The sequence below is a fragment of the Dermochelys coriacea genome, chromosome 3 (assembly GCF_009764565.3).
Source record: "Dermochelys coriacea isolate rDerCor1 chromosome 3, rDerCor1.pri.v4, whole genome shotgun sequence".
In the NCBI taxonomy this organism is placed as follows: Eukaryota; Metazoa; Chordata; order Testudines; family Dermochelyidae; genus Dermochelys; species Dermochelys coriacea.
In genome coordinates, this window is record NC_050070.1 from 88,351,191 (window position 1) to 88,371,304 (window position 20,114).

The 20,114-nt window shown below is 42.8% G+C and overlaps 1 long non-coding RNA gene across 1 annotated transcript in view; it reads right to left on the reverse strand.

Annotated features, from left to right (window-relative positions):
• Positions 1–179: 179 nt before the first annotated feature.
• LOC119853699 overlaps positions 180–20,114 on the reverse strand; it is a 39,539-nt gene continuing 19,604 nt past the window's right edge. The window contains exon 3 of the long non-coding RNA XR_005292179.1: positions 180–308. This is a non-coding gene — a long non-coding RNA (uncharacterized LOC119853699). The remainder of the gene's footprint in view (positions 309–20,114) is intronic.

Below are 20,114 nucleotides of genomic sequence, written 5' to 3' on the forward strand. Positions count from 1 at the left end.
GTTAAGTGCCAGTGATAAAGCAGAATTTGTAAAGGTTGGTACCCTACCCAACAAAACTCTCCAAACATTTCTGAGCTTAAATATGTCCCTCTTCCCTCTAGGAAACAAGTCTTGTCATCCCTTTACCCTACCACTCATTATTACTTTGGTGCCAAGTGCAACAAACTTGCAACTGACCTCTGGGATATTCCAGGAGGAGCCACCATGCCCAGCTCCCACCCAGGGTGTTCCTGACGCAGGTAGCAGGCACTGCCCCTCACACTAGTTGTTTGATAGGCCCCTGGAACTGGAAATTTAGGAGAGCAGACCTGCCAAAAGAAGAGAATGGGCTATAACCACTCCTATCATCTAAAGGAGAACAGTCCTGCCAGTTTCCCTTAAGAGGAAGTTTCTACCACTGGACGACCCAGTGGGGGATCTAGGTCTACAAAATACGCATACAAGTGGGAAGCAAGTTACCTGGCTGCCACCTGAGGGAGGCAGCAGGCTAATATGAGATGAAGAGGTTTCAGGCCTGTTCCAGGGGAGCGGTGATGTTGTGAGACCAAAAAATGGGTAGTGAGGTTTAGATGGCAGTGCCTCTGTACATTCAGATAAGCATTGCAGTAATGGTATATAATTATTTAATGTTTGTAAAGTGCTTTAAGATGATCAGATGAAAGACATTCTTTCAGTGCAAAGTTTTATTATTTTTAATCCAGTGTCTTTGTTTTTGCATTATAGGAGAGTGTAAACAGAAAAGTCAAACTGGTCTTCTTTGTAATATTCATTTGATTTTATCCTTAGGGTTAGCATGTAACACTATAGTATCCTTCCTCTGAACAATAAATACCACCCAGCCAAATTCTGCAGTGCTTTCTCAGGACTAGATCCAACTTCCATTAGCTTCAGTGGAAATTGGCCCTCATTCTTCACTCAGACAAAACTGATGAAGTCCCGTAAGAAGAACTGTAGAATTATACTCATTTGTATAAATAAGTGCAGTGCTTGCCGTTTAATCCCTATTGAAGATATTGGTTTTAAACTTTCATGTATTTTTTAAGGTTTTTTCCTTGATATTTTATTGCTGATGTACAGTGTCTTGAATACTTTGAGATGGGGAGCGTAAAATATATAGATGTATTTGTAATTATATTTATGTCTTACTAATTACATACTCTTATTATTTATTAATTATTATTATTATTATTGGTTCTGGCCTTATGACATTTTTTCTGCCCAAATGTCATGACTTACTCTAGTTCCTAGCAGTATGGCTGGGAATGAAACTGGGCCTTTTGGTTAAGAATTTCTGTAAAGATTCATCTCCCAAATTATTCTGTCTCACTTTATATTTGAAAAATTCTTACATTTAAAATTCATATTACACTAAGGCCAGTTGTGTTGTTAGGCATCATCCCTAATATAATTCCCCAAATTATAGCAATTGACACTGGCAAGAAATTGAGTATTCTGTATATATTTAGTGATTTATTTTAGTAATTCCTTACAAGACGGGGAAAAGACCCGAGAGACCACTAAACAAAATATATTAGGGGCCTGATCCAGCTTCTATTTAGGTCAGTGGAAACCTTTCCATTGACTTCAATGGGAGTTGGATTAGACCCTATATCGGAAAGGACAGTTGGCAACCTTTAAAAAACTACAGTATTACATACTGTACACACATATGTTTATGTAATCTGTCTATATATTCAGACTCATTCATGTAGCCATTGGTATAGATATAATCCCTGGCCCGCCAATACTTATGAATATGCTTAACTTTACTCCAACGGGACTGTTCATGTTATTAAAGTTAAGCATGTGCTTGAGTGTTTGAAGATAGGAGCTTACAGATATATTTATTTATATGCATATAAATGCTTCTTTAAATAAGTATAACCCCCTTTCCTCCCCTCCCCCCCCCAGTAAAAAGGAAAAAATCTCAGTCACATAGATTTGGCTAATCAGAGTGATACTGGGTTACATATTGTTTCACAACTTTGCCCATCTTGTGGAGGAAGGGGATATACACACACACAATTATTTCTTCCCTCCCCCCCCCCCAATATACGTGTTACCTGATCAAACAAAGGCAGAGAAAATCTATAAACACTGGACGAATTGAAGCACAGCACATCACTAAACTGATTTTACAAGAGTACATTAATGTTTGCAAAACTTTCAATAGATGCCACTATGCATTATACTCAATGCTATAATGTTTATCTAAAGAGGGAAGTTCACTTCAAACAAGAGCTCTGCATTTAGGGCCTCACCTTTAATTGCAGATATAAACAGACTAAAATATGTTACACCACATTTCTGATACTAAGTATCAGCATAATATACTAGTTGCCAGTAGCTATCCCTCTGTCTTTCCCTGGCATGTGCCTAGTTCCTTTGTAGAAGGAATATTGTCTGTCACCATTCACCTATCAAAAGCACAATCACTGACTGAGACAGATAAAGTTGTTTGAATACTTCATTTAAAATCCCCAGTAATCACTCACGATTTGGATTAGACCAACATGCATTTGAAGTTATGGGCTGATAGTGTGTTGGGGGAGGGGGGGAGAAATCACTCTGGTTCTCCATTCTTGTGCTATGTGTAAGCATCCTGCTTCCTCTTCATAGAGCCATGAATAACACGCTGTAAAAGACATGTCTAGGGGACTTAACTAATGCTACATAACACCTTCTGCTCTGTAGTTGCAGGCCCTACTGTAGTTAATGGGGATTTTGTTTGTGTGTCTGAGGGTTGAATTTGGCCCAAAATGCCTATGGACTGAGAATCTAAGAGAGCTCCTCCTTTCTTTCTCCAAATTAAATTGTATCTTCAAAGATTTGGGGTTTGGCACTGTCATAAATATAAAGGGAAGGGTAACTACCTTTCTGTATACAGAACCATAAAATCCCTCCTGGCCAGAGGCAAAACCCTTTCACCTGTAAAGAGTTAAGAAGCTAAGATAACCTCGCTGGCACCTGACCAAAATGACCAATGAGGAGACAAGATACTTTTAAAGCTGGAGGGGGGGGGGGCACAAAGGGTCTGTCTGTCTGTGTGATGCTTTTGCCGGGAACAGAACAGGAATGGAGTTAGAACTTGTTAGTAAGTAATCTAGGTAGAAATGAGTTAGATTTCCTTTTGTTTAAATGGCTGGTAAATAAGCTGTGCTGAATGGAATGTATATTCCTGTTTTTGTGTCTTTTTGTAACTTAAGGGTTTGCCTAGAGGGATTCTCTATGTTTTGAATCTGATTACCCTGTAAGGTATTTACCATCCTGATTTTACAGAGGTGATTCTTTTACTTTTTCTTTAATTAAAATTCTTCTTTTAAGATCCTGATTGCTTTTTCATTGTTCTTGAGATCCAACGGTTTGGGTCTGTGTTCACCTATGTAAATTGGTGAGGATTTTTATCAAGCCTTCCCCAGGAAAAGGGGTGAAGGGTTTGGGGGATATTTTGGGGGGAAGATATCTCCAAGTGGGCTCTTTCCCTGTTCTTTGTTTAACATGCTTGGTGGTGGCAGCATAGGGTTCAAGGACAAGGCAAAGTTTGTACCTTGAGGAAGTTTTTAACCTAAGCTGGTAAGAATAAGCATAGGGGCTCTTTCATGCAGGTCCCCACATCTGTACCCTAGAGTTCAGAGTGGGGAAGGAACCTTGACAGGCACTGTGTTTTGTTTGTTTTAAAATTACTTATTTAATGAATTTACTTTACATTTGAGAACTACTCTGAGCAGGTTTAGACAGCAAAGTGGTAAAAAATCCAAGTTTAATAGGAGGAGACATCTCTAAAATAGTCAGTGTAGACTCAGCCCAGATATGGCTTTATTTAACATCTGTATTATAGCATGGCCAGGCCATATTACATAGCACGAAATTGTTTTCTTCTTTTAAATGTGGAGCCTCTGTGTTAAAAGTGCTTTCTTCCCCTCATAGAACTGCAATAATTAATTAAAGCTTTGTCCAATGAGAAGTATCCTGAAATCCTAAGATATTTATTTTTATTGGCTTGAATGGAAACAAAATGCCTACTGTAGGACTGACAGAGAATTCTTACAACTAACTTCAACTGATCTAACATCTTAAACATGAAAGCATTTCCGGGGGGCCCAACTGCAGAACTACAAATACCATGGAGATTTCCAGGCCTAAATATTCTGAAATATGTATAGTATGCCAGAGATGAAAAATGAGTAAGTGCTTTATGGCATTATATAAAGATGCCAAAAAGTACTTTATCCCTTGTCTGGTTTCTTCCCCATCCCTCCAAATAAAATAAAAGTTAAAAGGAAAAAATCCTGAATCCCTGACTGTATTATACACCATTCACTACAAGTCTGCAACTGCTAAAGAAAATACTATAAAATATTAAATGAAAAAAAAATCATACATTCGGTGTTGCAGTTGCACAAAAGGCCCAAAAGTTGTTCCTCTGTGGGGTCTGCCTTGTCTTCAGTGAACTACTTCCTGACTTCAGGAATGCTGGTGTCCCCATCCAGAAGGAGGTTTCAGCATATCCAGTCCATCAAAGGATACTGTGGGGAGATCCCTCTTGCCAACTAGAGGATTCTTGGGAGTCAGGGACCTCTTGCCTACCTAGCAAAGGACCCTGTGGGTGGGTGCCCATTCTGCCAGGTCTCAACCATAATGGTGAGGGCTATGAGCCCTCCTGCTCCCCAGCAAAGTGTTTTGTGCTGGAGGGCTTCCTGCCAGAGTGGTGATGATGGCAGCAAAAGACCCCCCCCAAAACTGTCATTTCCTGGGTGGCAGGGGGGCCACCCCTCAGCAGAGCTCTGTAGTGATACCTAAGACTGAAGAACCAGGGACTCTGTGCCTGGATCTGTTCTACTTGGTGAGTAATCTGGTCCTGCTGTCATCAGCAGTTCTGGCTCCACTTCAGAACGAAAGTCCAGAGCCAAAGAAAGAGTGGAAAGGAAATACAGGCAACAGTCTGTAGTCTAGAGAGGTTAGAACATGTTTCCATTTACTGTGCACATTTTGAGCCAGTGTTACTAAACAGAGAGGGAAACAAAACCCAGGAGGAAAGTGGCCAGAAAATTGTGGGCTCAAAGACAAAGAGTTCTGTAATTTCCCATACTCACATTTTCCAGCCTTTTATTGACTTTAAATGCATCTTCTAAGAGCTGCTAGGCCACTACCCTGCCATGGGACTGAAGTAGCACCATGGAAAATCTCACTGACCCATGCACTGGAAGAAGGTGGCATATCTCAGCACTGTGGGTTCCTGACTCAGCAGCAGCTGGAAGAGTTATAAAAGTAACTTGAATCATATGTGAAACCAAGCTCTTGGCCACTTGTGATAATTAAAGATCCCAGGGCACTTTTCACAAGAGGAGAGGTATTACTCACAGCGTCTTGGTCAAATTCCAATGCAGATAGATACAAAGTGCCTATGTGAAGTTTCCACCATATTGTACAGTGCATACCCTAAATTATTATATTGTGTTGCTGTCTCCCACCCAAGAAGTGGCTGCAGTGATTGCTTTGCCTACTTCACAGGCAAGTTGTGAGACTTAGTTAACTAATGTTTGCAAAGCACTTTGCCACCGTCAGACAAAAACCTGTAGTAAAAAAGTAAATGAAGACCAAAAAATGAACAGGAAAATGAGATCTGGGAGGAAGAGAAAAGTGAAGATGCAAGCAAAAAATTTCCTCACCTGTATGCAGGTCTCTGACCTTTCCCATGTTTGGAAAAGGTACCTGAAATATGCCAGAACAGTTGGCCTTGATACTAATTCCAAAATAAGGGGCCCGATGCTGGTCTCATGTAGGCTAGTTTTACATCTAGTTATCTCCATATACTTCAGTGGAGTTATTCCTGATTTAAGTGAGATCAGAACCAGGCTCAAAGGGCTCAGTGTAGGGATAAGTCCAATCAGGAACATAGATTCTGAACCCCCTGACACTTTGAACCATGATTAGAATTTGAACCAGAACACCATATCGCAAATTCTTCGAACCCTGGGGACTTTCAGATCCAAATCCAGACTTTGTGGCTTTATTCCATCTCAGGTGAAGAAGTATCTGAAGCCAAACATAGCTGCTTAACATCACGGTTTATAGTTTACATCCCAAACCCATAACTTTGCGAGAGCAACACCAGCTGGGCTTGATTCATCAAAATGTCTTCCTGCTAGGAACACACAATCTGAAACCCCAGAGGGGTTTTATAGGGGAATTAGAGAGCACTGTATGCAGACTTAGAGCAAAATTCTCCTCTCAGATTTGCACAGCAGAGCTCAGCTCCCATATTCTGCTCTCCCTACTGGCACAGAACACACATACTGAGGTCTGGTCTACACTAAAACGTTAGGTCGCTCAGAAGTATGAAAAAGCCACACTCCTGAGTGATGTAGTTCAATCAACCTAATCCCCAGCATAGACAATGCTACATTAACAGAAGAATTCTTCCCTTGACCTAGCTTCCGCTTCTGGGGGAGATGGATTTCCCACGCCAACAGGAGAACCCTTTCTGTCAGCGTAGGCAGTGTCTACACTGACGCCGCACAGCTGCAGCTGTGCCACTGGAGACAAGCCCTAGGAGAGAAGAACAACGCAGGCAAGATCTGGCATGTCTCTCCAACAGGTGATTCCATAGCAGCAAGGTGGGGTCTAAACAAGCACATAGATGAATGAGGGTCCTGGTTCTCCCTAGAAGGGACCATCAATTCACACAAGGCATTTTCTAACGAGTAACAGGGATCACTGTTTTTCCTGCATCTGCACAACAGTAATTAAAAAGTGGAAGCAGAAAGCAGAAAGGTTTTTAAATAGCTAGCTCTTCAGCTACTGCTCCCACCTCTCCTTTCTTTCCCTAGCCCTCAACTTGTAGACACCTTTACAAATTGTTTTATTATTCAAAAAAAGCTGAAGTTTTATGACATATTGAAGGGACATGTAGGAAAGGATATGATCCAAGTAGAGCAGTTAACCAAGCATTAACAGTAACACTTGAGAAATGGCCCCTTATTGTAAAACCAACACCTTAATCGGCGTTATGGACAAGAATTTACAGCATGTATATGAAGATGGGTAGTTAAAGTGAGACCTCATCATTAATGTCTTTATCTCTGAGACAACATACTTTATGTGCCACCAGCGATGCTCTGTTTGCTATAGTATCTCCTTGTTCTTTCTAGTGAAGAGTACTGCAAATAGTCACAAACAATTCTGAATAATCAGTTCATGAGTTACTGTAGACTTGCTTTTAGAGAAGATGAGCCTGTTCCCCCGAGTAGGAGTCAGCACCTCTGTATTAATGCACACATCAGCTTGAATTTTCATAATTGCATATGCATAATTTGTGGTACCTGCACATAAATTATGAACACCTGGGCTATTATATATCATGCTTTCTCATGGTTGCTCCTTCCTTGCAGCATGGGGGCATAATAAATTATACATGTTATCCCACTTTAACCATTACGCATAGATGTATGCTGCCATGGAGGGAAGGGCTATGTCTGAGAGTTTCCACTACGGCCTAGGGGATTCCTTCCTACACATGATATTATAAAGAACAGTGCAAACACATGAGTGCAATGTAGGAATTGGCTCCAGTTGAAAAATTCAAATCCAAATCTGGATTTCAAGCACCCCAAAGTTTGTGACCAATCAGAATTTGGATCAGCCAATTCGCCAGGTGCTGACTCTGGTAATCATGCCTACTGGCTGAAGCGTAGGTCACAGCAAGGTATGGGGTTGGGCCTGGGCCAAGGGTGGCACTGGAATTGAAACCCGGAAACAGGCTGGGGTCAAAACTGAGATCAGAGTCCACTGACAAACAGAATCAGAACCATAGCCAGAGTCCAGGTGTAGGCCAGAGGTCAAAGCTGGGTAGTCAGAGTCTGAGGGTTTGGGGAGGGTTAGTAGGTGTAGACAAGGCTGGAGAGTGTTGGTATTGGGCTGGAGCAAGGCAGGGACGATACTGGGACAGGGCTCAGGCAAGGCTGGGGAGTGCTGGTGATGGGGCTGGAGCAAGGCAGGGACGATACTGGGACAGGGCTCAGGCAAGGCTGGGGAGTGCTGGTGATGGGGCTGGAGCAAGGCAGGGATGATACTGGGACAGGGCTCAGGCAAGACTGGAGGCGCACTGGTGATGCGCTGGAGCGAGGCCGGAGCAGGGCAGGGACAATACTGGGACAGGGCTGAGGCAAGGCTGGGGAGGGAGGAGACTGGGAGTCTCAAGAGTCTGTTGCGTGGTGAGGCAACAGGAGTGTTCCTTGAGCTATTGCTCAGACTGATCTGCAGTTTGGTGGGGTTGTGAAAGTACCTGACCCCGGCGGGGGGGGAAGAAGGGGGAGGAGTGTCATCTGACCCAAGCTCTACTTAGCGATAGGTTGCTGCTGCATGCCTGAGGGCAAAGCCACTGCAGGCTCTGGTGGAGTGGTAAGTCAGTACAGGTAGGTTGTTGCTACCTGACTGCTGACTCGACATGACACCTATTGAATCACCAGGGAAGGGTGGGCATCCCCTAGCCAAAGGGGAGGAGCCACTGGACCCAGGCATCAAATGATCAGGGGGACAACTAATGGAAAAACAGGGATGGGATTGAGGGTCACAGGGTCAAAGTCAGGGATCCAGAGGACACCAAGCAGAGAACTACCGCTTCTCAAAGGCGGACTCACCATAGGAGCTGAGCCAGCAGTCTTGGTTTGGCTGTGAGTTTGCCTCCCATAATTAAAAAGACCAGGGCAAGTGGCAAAATTCCAGTATCGAACTGGATTTGAATTCTGAACCACCAGCAATGTTTAAGGATCAATGAAGCAAAGGTTTTGCTTCAAGACTCTCTGTAACAGACATATACTTTCCACATACAACCTTTCACCAGTAGTACCCACACACCCTCAACATTCTAATGGAGTGGATTTGTGGATGCTTGGATTAAAAGGAAATACTCGTCTTGAGATGAGGAGGAGGAGGAGGAGAAGCATCTCCATCCGTTCTGTTTATGCTGATGATGCTCATGCAACCAGTTTCTAAGGGTTCCAAGCTCTCTGCTCTTGGACAAAACTCACTTTTCTGTAACTTTGCAGCAAGAAAGGAATGGAACTGTTGCTGAATATATGGCATCTGCCAATTATCCTTTGGCATGGGAGCTTGGGAGGAGACTCTGAAAATAGACATGAATGCAGAATATGTTCCTGTCCTCCAGGGCAGGAACCATCTTTCACTTTGTGTTTTGTACAATATCAAGCACTCTGTCAGTACTTAACAAGTAGTGAATAATAACAGTATTTCTGCAAAAACATCAGACATTGAGGATGCAAACAGTAACAAGCCCCGATTCAAAAAAAGCATTTAAGTATATCCTTAAATCCGTAACTACTCAGAACAGCACTTGGGTGCTTGGGATTTAAGCACATGCCCGAAGTTGATTTTGAGTCATTTCAACATTGAGGGTATGTCTATGTGGGGACAAAAGATCTGTGGCTGGCCTGGGGCTGAAAAATTGCTTTATAGACATTTGGGCTTGAGCTGGAACCTGAGCTGTGGGACCCTGCTAGTTTGAGAATCGCTGCACGGGACTGTGACCCAAAGGCTCAGTAATGATCGGTGTCAGCTTGTCATTTTGGGGCCACATCATCCACTCCCCCAGCAATATTTGTGGAAGTTGGTCTGGGTAGCTGGAGGCTGAGAAATCCATGAGCATCCAGACTCTTGCAAAGCTTTTCTAGGAAGCTGTAAATGGGGCAGGGGTTGCTCCCTGCACAATGCCAGTGGTTCCATGCAGAAAAATTGAAATCACCACTTTCCATGTCCTCTCTGTCCATTGGAAACACTGTGTCAGTGAATCCCCAACTGCAGCTATCCTTGAAGAGCAGATGGTTTCCTCCAGCATAAAGTGGGAGGAGCACAAAATAGTTAAATGTAACCCAAAAGGTGGTTGACACTTTTGAGAACATAGCCAATATATCTTGCCCATGGTCACAGCAAATCAGCAACCTGAGAATTCTAACTTGCAGTCCAAAATGCAGTGCACAAGATCAAACAGTGTGCCTAATGAATCATAAAATCACTGTACCAATCAGAAAAGTTTGCTTTTTGCACTGATACAGCTAGAAGATCACATTTAAAAGACTGGAGCTGGAGCTTATTGTTCAGCAATGAAGTGAGCTGTAGCTCACAAAAGCTTATGCTCAAATACATGTATTAGTCTCTAAGATGCCACAAGTACTCCTTTTCTTTTTTGCGAATACAGACTAACACGGCTGCTACTCTGAAACACTTCTGTTAGGCCCTCTGAAAAATACCTACTTGGTGTTTGGGTGGACATCTGCTAGACAACTGGGACCAAACAGAGTAAAAGCCAGGATGTTTTCTAAGACTGTTTACGGCAAGAAATGGCTGATGAAGATTGTGAGACATTTTGACTGGGCTAATTCAATAGCACCCATTTTTACAAATCTGTTTAGTTGCACCACTTAAACTCAAGGGGCATTAACTGTCAGGAAAGCAAGTAAGCAGGACTCTTCTGCAGGTTTGCTGGCCTTCTACTTCCAGCAGAGCCTGGGTCAGAGAAAGCTTGCCTCAGCTTTCCTTTTGAGTTGGAGTTATCTGGCCCTGTTACTCAGAGATGTTTGTGTTGTGTCTATGTGTAATATTTTAAAATACCCTGTTCATTCTGATGCTCTCATCTCAGCTCTATTCTCCTGGCAATAGCACCCCATGTGTAGTCCAAGTAGCAGATGCAAAGTCCACAGGCTTTAAAATAAAAATCAGATACAGGAATTATTAGAGAAATGGTCTTAGTGTGTGACACAGGCATATTCAAGTTCACAGATGACAACTATTGAGCTGATAATAATTAATTAGTTTAATTTTCACAGGGAGTCAGACTTGCCTGGCATTGTGTCCATGGCCAGAAATGTACACTCTGAGGTGCTGGGTGTGAGAGTTAAAAACAGTGGTGCAAGTACAGTGGTGCGGTACGCTGTACCAGTAAGATATGTATAGACAGTATACTGTCCCAGAAAGACGTAAAAGGAGCAGAACATGGGGCCGCCGGGCAGCTCCATGTTGGCAGCTCCTCCAGCGTGGCTGTACCACTCCCAACCCTGCCCCCAGCCCTTCCATGAACCTGCATCTCCTGTCTGTACAGCAGACCCACCAGGGGACAGGCTGGGGGCGGGGCTGGGGCTAGCATAGCCATGCCAGAGGAGCTGCCGGTGTGGGACCGTGCTCCCTTCACCACTATGGTTCTGGAGTGCCCTGTGGTTCAGAAGTCTCCGATGCAGTGGAGGAGGACAGAGCCCGCCCCCCAGGGAACGTGGGATGGATCATGGCGAGGGGACGGGGAGAGCGTGGAGGCCCTAGGCTAGGGGCAGGGAGGAGTCACGTAGGGGGTCCCCCCTTTGTATCCCTTCCATGAGTGCAGCGTACTGGTAAGAAATGAAATCTACTTGCACCACTTGGTTAAAACTCATACAAATTAGTCAGTCAGCTGCAGGAATAGGAATATAAAACCCATTAACACTTGATCCTTTCAGACCAAGAGGGACTTCGGTTAAATCAATGTCAAGAAGTTGAATATTTTCTACTTTGATTTTGAAGGATTTTTTTTTTCTTACTACAGTTCCCTCTGAGGCTTCCCAAATGTTAATCGGCCATTCTTTGGCTGATTAACAATAGATAACCTTAGTCCTTGCATTCACAGGAAATATGCTTATGAAAAAAAGAAAAGAAGCCAAAAAGAAAATAGAACAAATGCGCACCTTTATTTTGGCTCAGTCATTCTGGTCCTAGTCTGTGCTGCTGGAATTCAGTATAAAATGTCCTTAGTTTAACTTGCTTCTACTGGTGTTTGACAACTACTTCCACTGAAATTTTCTTTACTGACTCTACTGTAACACATTTAGGAATGGATCCGGAGGTGGATCAAAGGCTTTGTCTACACTAAGCAGGTTTGGCAGTGTATCTATGTCAGCAAAACCCTATAATGTAGATAGATACAGTTCTATTGGTATATAAGTGCTTCTGCCAGTATAGCTTTTTGCAGGTCAGGCTGACTTTCCAATGCATTTTAATGACACAGGGATTTGCCTCTTATTCAACGTATAATAGGAATAAAGTTATTTATAGGTTTATTAAAAGAAATATTTTTGGATCTTAAATTTCTTGTGTGTAGAAAGTTGGTCAAAAGCGTGGACGAGGGAGTGTATCAGTCATAGAGAGCACTTTAGACCTAGAACTCTTCTAGGGCCCTAAATTGTGTAATATGGTCTGTGGTCTCAGTTGTTGACTACACTTTGGCCATGAAGTATGAAGCGTTTGGGGAATTTTTTTTTTTTGGCTAGTGAGTAACAGGGAATCAACTGATTAAACCTACTTAATATATTTTTTTTTTGTTTGCTGGCATCCATTTGTCTGTGAGAGACAGTGGGAATTGCAGCCTATGATATAGATGGTTTGCAATGTCTCATGTGACTGACTAGTCCAATGTGAGATCTTCATGATTTTTGGCAGTTATTGCAAATGCATGCATCTTGGCTGGGAGCTGCTTGCTCCCTATGGGCTCAATACTCTTCAAACTGCAGGAGCCAGCTCCTGTTGTGGACTTTGATACCCTGATGGAGACCATAGCGCCACTTGTTATGATCACTTGCCAAGATTTCTCATTGGTCAGGATCAATTCCAAATTCCTTCACATCTCGCTTGCAGGTGTCTTTATAGTGAAGCTTGGGATGTCCTGTTGTTCTTGTTCCCTCTGATAACTCCCCGTATAGCATGTCTTTGGGTATGCATCCATACCCAAATCAGATTCCCCAGCCAGAGCAGTCGTCTTTGTTTGAGCAGCGCTGTCACAGTTGGTAAATTTATATAGCTTTAGGTTAAAGCGTGTGCTGGAGGCAATGTTAATCTAATTGCTAATATACTTTGTTTTCAGCAATCTGATTTCAGGTTACTAGAACTCCAAGGTAATGGATGGATGTGTCCAAACCCAGATACATCTGTTTTATTGTTTATCAAAAGAGGGAAGTTGACTTTGGAGGGCAGCTGCTTAGTGCACCTGGAGGGCTTATTCGAAGAACTGGTCTAATTTTATCTCTTTACACAGATAGAATAGTCAGACAACAGCCCTTAAGTTTCAAAGCATTGCTCAAGGCTCAGGCACACAATGTCCAGCAATAATCAATGGGATTTATGCAGCTGAAACATCGTGCAGCACTGAGAATTCTCCCAGCTAAGTGGCCTATTTTAATAGATGTAATGTTGTTGGGAGTATCACAATGGGAGAAAAGTTGCAGAAGCAAACAGCAACAGCTGCATGCATTGGCTGCCTAGAGTTCTGCTGACAGATGTGGTGGGAGCATCGTAGTTGAGTTTGTCATCAACTCAATCTGGCTGAGTTTGTAATTGTCAAATTATTTAGGATCTGCAACCAATCAAGGCAATTCTGAGAACATTCAGGATGCTAACATTTCTGTTAAGAGGAGGATATAGTTTTCCATAAGGGGTGAGAGACTTCGCTCAGGCAACTTTTTCCAACCCGACATGGAAATTTCTAATTCCCTGAGAATATATTACACACACACACACACACACACACACACACACACACACACACACACACACGGTGACTTTGGATAGTTCTCTCTTTGGGGGGAAAAATAATCAGTTAAATACACTATTAAAACAGGTTTATTGAGAGTCATACAATGGAGCTGAAATTTGAACTTGTGTATTATTTAGCAAGTTGCACTTTAGTATTTATCACAACCACCTCTTTTTAGGATTTGGTACACCCGCAGATAGATTTCCCTGCAGTCTCAGACAGATTAGCAGGTGAAGGTTCAGGAATCAGGGCACGAAGTTAAGCTGTGACAAGATGTCACATCATTAACATCTGCACTCCCAGAGAGCAGATACCAGAAAAGGTATGAATTTGGGAACACATATATTAGGCAGATAAAGGCTACTCTGCAAACGGTACTGCCTGTACTTGATTGGGAATTTAGGAGGAAGAGATCTCACTTGAAGTTAATGAGAAGAAGTCATGTGATGTAAAAATCAACTTTTACTGAACATGTGCTCTACCACCTGCCCTGTAGAGGGAGAAAGCCCATAAAGTATTGAGATTATGAAAAAAAAAAAAACCCACAGGAAATTCAAGCCTTAGACTAGTAACATCACAAATGATCCTTGGGGAATGACAGCTCAAAAGGTAGTTATTATTAGGAATAATACCATGGTAGAAGAGCCTCAGGTTATTGCAATTACAACTGGTATGGGGCTGACATGGAGCTCTAGATCTGGAGCTAATATTTTGAAATGCAACTAACAAAATACTCTGTAGATTTTTAATTTAACAGAAGCAATGCTACAGGCACCAAGTGAGCAATTAACACTTGTGTCTTTTGGCACTGGAAGCATGGCCAGGTAAAGCCATTTTTGAAGCTCATAACTTATTATGGGCACTTGGGACACTCCTTACACAGAGCACCACCTGTGTTTGAGGGGCAGGGACACACTGCTTTGCATATAGGTGAGGAATGCAAATCTTTGGTATCAAGCATTTCTGTTTGGAAATGGTTTCTGGTTTGCTTCATTGGCATGGTCTGGCCTGCCTGCTGGCACAATCTGTTTGTTTTGTAGTACTGTGTGATGCAATAAAAGCAGTATCATGAGTACTTCCTGTTTCCCTCCTTCCTACCCCCATGTAATGTTATGTAAATTAAATTACTACCTTACAGTAATGGCACAATGCTGCTGAGTTCTTTGGGGGGATAACGTAGGACGACGTGTGGACATGCCTGCATTAATGTACTCATTAAGTCAGTAGTTGGCAGACAGAAAAATAGTTGTCATGAGAGCTGATAAACTTAAACCTGACAGGCTTGTTTTCAAAAGTCATCCAGTCACTCTGTTTACTTAGGTTACCGCATGTAGCTCCAAGCTACTGTCATCTCTGTTTATATTGATCTAGCTGCATCACCAGATTTTTGCCATGATAATCGCCTCATATGTTTTACATTTCAATAGATCAGGAGGTGTCTGTAACAGAAGTATGTTTATCAACACATGGCTTCGCACAGAAAGCAATGGCAAAGGGTCTGACAAGATGAGGTACGTTATGCATTGATTTTAACTTCACAAGTGATTTAAAGAAAAAAGTCAGTGCTTAGCTCGAAAGCTATTGATAGTTGAATTAACAGGTATTACATAAATAAATGCATATTGTATTTTTTTAATACATTTTCAATGCAATTGGAGGAGGAGGGCTTGTATGCAAGGTCATAGTTTCAATATCTCCATTGCTAGCACAATATCTCTCAAAACAAGAGTTGCTGCATGACCTATGCTTCACTACAGCAGTGACCAATAAGCTTGGACCAATAGATAGAACATCTTATTCTTGGACATGAAGAAAGAAAGAAAAAAAAAAACACAGTTCCAGCAGTTAAGGAGAAGGATTTCATTATAGACCATCTAAAAGAAGTCCTTTGTGAGGAACAGAGGATTGTAATGATCCCTATAATGGCTCACCAGCAGTTAAACCCCAGACCATCAGCATATAGGTCTCCATCACTTGAACTAAGAGTAACTCTGTTATCGGGTAGCAGTCCTAGGTTCTTATCCTCTATGTGCATCAGCCACTAGAGGAGAAAAAAGTGAGCTGTAGCTCATGAAAGCTTATGCTCAAATAAATTTGTTAGTCTCTAAAGTGCCACAAGTACTCCTTTTCTTTTTGTGAATATAGACTAACATGGCTGCTACTCTGAAACCAGTCACTAGAGGGGGTAGAACACATTTACCCAATGTGTTACATATTCCCCTGTCAGGGGAGGTTTATCCCATGCATATGTGAGCTACAGTAGATCAACTCCCCATATGGCCACCACTTTCTGTGTTAGATCAATCTCATCTCCTCTACCCACTTCTCCCCCTTATCATAGCATCTGAGTGCCTCAGAATCTTTATTGGATTTATCCTCACAATACCCCCTTGAGTTAGGAAATCATGATCCTCATTTTACAAAAAGGGGATACTGAGCCACAGGTGAAGTGATTGGTCTAAGGTCACACAGGAGGTCTTTAGGGGAATGGGGATTTGAACTCAGGTCTCAGGTTAAAACCATAATCACTGGATCATTCTTCCTCCCCACTTTTATAATGATTCCTCCCGACAGCAACATGGCTGAGGGCAGCAAGTGGGGGCGTGGCCTCAGCCAGAAGAGGCAGGGCAGGAGACTAGCCTCCCCAAGGGGAAATTTCACCCGCTGCCCTTGACCAGCAAGGGTTAAATCTGGGACCTTCAGAACCAAAAGCACAGGCCTTAACCACTTGAGTTAAAGGAGTAACTTTGTTAGCTAACAATTCTTGTCCACTGGTGATCAGCCACAAAAGACATGCAACACTTAACCATTATGTACAGATTATACAAGAGCTCAAGTCCATTAACCTTCCAACACCAGCACAACGAAATATGACGCATGCTTTTGTATGCTGGTCACATGGTATTTGATATTTCTGCGAGAAATTCTAAAAAACCCCATGTCATCTTCACTGCACCACTCCCCATTCCTATTTCATCAATAAACTATTTTCTTCCATCTTCAGCCACACTCCAGCCATGATTAAAGTGTCTTCCACCAGAAGGAAGAAACCAAATTAAGGTCTTGTCTCTGTTAGTGTGGTAATAAAGCTGGGGGGGTAGGTTACGCCTTCCTATGCAGTATGGGGCAAGGGCCACTTGCTGGTTTGAACTATAGAATATGCTGGATTCTCTATACCTTGAAGTCTTTAAATCAAGATCTGAGGACTTCAGTGACTCAGCCAGAGGTTATGGGCCTACTGCACGAGTGAGAGGGTGAGGTTCTGGGGCCTGCAATGTGAAGGAGGTTCAGACTAGATGATCATGATGGTCCTTTCTGGCCTTAAACTCCGAGTCTGCTCCATACTTTGTGCAATCAGTATCAGAAGCTATATTCATCTATAGCTGTAGCTACAGCAACAACAATTTCTAGATTACAATGACAGGAAATAAATGGTGATCACTAAGCTTTTCACAACAATCAAGTGTTGTTAACGCCAGTGTCCTGGCCAAACTCCAGACTGGTAATTACATTCTGGCTGACCTAAATTCATTCCCCCTGTAGTTTCAATTAGACAAGTTATTCTCAGGAGGGTAAGTGAAAAAAAACACATTATGAGCAGTAGCTAGAGATGCTGGCACGAAATGGCCTTCATCCAGAAGGTTCCCAATGTATTTTGCATACTGCAGGCTCAGTTTAGTCCTAAGTAATGCCAGATTTCACAAGCATAACTGAAGATGCAGGATTGACGGAGGGGTTAATGGTAGAAGAAGTGGCCATCGAATCCCCACTCCACCAGAAAGCTGACGAGGGTCCAAGCACCTCCAAAAGTGGATGGTGCTGGTGGAGGAGGGAAACATGCCCAGGCAAAGTTGGGGATATACTGTTATAGTGTATCCCCTGGATAGCCTCTGCCAGCAGGGCTCCTCTACAGCCCTGACGAAATTAAAGCCATCTTCCCTTGGTAAAAAAATACCATAGCAGTGGCTGAATAATTCCCATCTGTACAAAGCTTTGCCATGCTAGCACTCAGGTAGGGAGTGACAACCTACACCAGCAGGAGAAACTGTGCCCAGGAGAGATTCTAAAAAGGATTCACCATAGTTGAAGGTAGGTGGTATTTGAACTCCCCCAGGGGTTCTGCCATTAGTTGGCAGCTTTGACATGCAGCTGAAGGACAGTAACCAGGAGATGCACTGAAATGGGGATACAGTCCCACCCACCTTCCTCTCCAAGAGTCGCCATTTTCAGGGCTATAGTGGACCACTCAGAGCCGCTTGCCAGACCAGGACATATAGGGATTACAGGGGTTACCTATAATGTTACAACCCCCACTAGGTAGATTTCTACCAGTTGGGAGCTGTATCTTAGGTTATACAAGTGGCAGTTGGCAAAAACCAAAGGCTAAATGGATCTTGCAGCTTGTAAAATATAATGAGATCCAGCTGTAGGAAAGATACTGGCCACTCTTTGGCAACAAAGATACAGCGGGGAACATTTCTGTTCAGCCGCAGGCAAACAGCCCAGCAGGAACAGGCACCTCGGAATGTCCCCTTAAGAAAAGCACCCTATTTCATCCAGGTGACCATGAAGGATATCACTCTCCTGAGGATAACAGAGAGAGATAAAGAACAGATGTTGTTTAAATGCCAGCAGACATACACTGCAATGCTTTGTTCTACAATGATTCCAGAATATGTGCTACTGGCCTGGAGTGGTAAAGTGTCCTACCACAGTGGATAGAATAAGGCTGCCCTCCCCAGAAACCTTTTGCAAAGGCTTTGGGAGTATATCCAGGAGAGTCATGAATGCCAGGGCAAATCAATCATTAAACATGTTTGCTTTTAAACCATGTATAGTATTTTTAAAAGGTACACTCACCAGAGGTCCCTTCTCCACCTGGCAGGTCCGGGAGGCAGCCTTGCGTGGGTTCAGGGGGTACTGGCTCTAGGTCCAGGGTGAGAAATAGTTGCTGGCTGTCAGGAAAACCGGTTTCTCTGCTTGCTTGCTGTGAGCTATCTTCCTCGTCCCCAAAACCTGCTTCCATGTTGCCTCCATCTCCATTGAAGGAGTCAAATAACATGGCTGGGGTAGTGGTGGCTGAACCACTTAAAATGGCATGGAGCTCATCATAGAAGTGGCATGTTTTGGGCTCTGACCCGGAGTGGCCATTTGCCTCTCTGGTTTTCTGGTAGGCTTGCCTCAGCTCCAGAAGTTTCATGTGGCACCGCTTCGGGTGCCTGTTATGGCCTCTGTCCTTCATGCCTTAGAAGATTTTGACAAATGTTTTGGCATTTCGAAAACTGGAACGGATTTCTGAGGGCACGGATTCCTCACCCCATATAGAGATCAGATCCCGTACCTCCCGATCGGTCCATGCTGGAGCTCTTTTGCGATTCTGGGACTCCATCATGGTCACCTCTGCTGATGAGCTCTGCATGGTCACCTGCAGCTTGCCAAACAGGAAATTGAAATTCATTAGTTTGCGGACCTTTTCCTGGCCACCTGGCCAGTGCATCCGAGTTGAGAGTGCTGTCCAGAGTGGTCACAATGGAGCATTCTGGGATAGCTCCCAGAGGCCAATACCATCTAATTGTGTCCACAGTACCCCAAATTCAACCCGGCAAGGCAGATTTCAGTGCTAATCCCCTTGTCGGGGGTGGAGGAAGGAAATTGATTTTAAGAGCCCTTTAAGTCAGAAAAAAGGGCTTTGTCGTGTGGACGGGTGCAGGGTTAAATTGATTTAACGCTGCTAAATTGGACCTCAACTCCTAGTGTAGACCAGGGCTGAGTGATTGGCTGAACAAGAAGTAGGACTGAGTGGACTTGTAGTCTAAGTTTTACATTGTTTTAGTTTTGCATTCAGTTATTTTTGTACATAATTCTACATTTGTAAGTTCAACTTTTATGATAAAGAGATACTTGTACTTGTACAGTACTTGTATTAGGTGAATTGAAAAATACTCTTTATTTTGTTTTTTTACAGTGCAAATATTTGTAATCAAAAAGAAATTTAAAGTGAGCACTGTACACTTTGTATTCTGTGTTGTAACTGAAATCAATGTATTTGAAAATTTAGAAAATATCCAAAAATATTTAAATAAATGGTATTCTGTTATTAACAGCATGATTGTTTTTTTTAATTGATTGAAAAGCCTAACTAGTAATAATAGTAGTGTAATATTACACTTACATGTACAGGTCCCAGCCAAGACCAGGGCCCCATCATTTTGGTTGCTGAATATACACAGTTGCCGGTACATAGTAAATAATTGTAACCTCTGTGGGCAGACACTACAATCGAAATAGACAATATAGGCAACGAGTGGAAGGAAAAACAAAGCCAAAGAGAGGTGAAGTGATTTGCCCAAGCTCACAAAGCTGGTCCATGTCATAAGGAAAGGACTCCACAAGATGGGTGGTGACAGGCCATTTGGAGGAGATGTTTTAAATTACCTTTCACACAGAACATTTTTAGAGTTCCAGGTGCCACAAGCCTTTCTTTGTTAGCTATTACAGCGCTAATAAGAACTAACAGCAAAACTTCAATGGGCTTCAGTGGGACCAG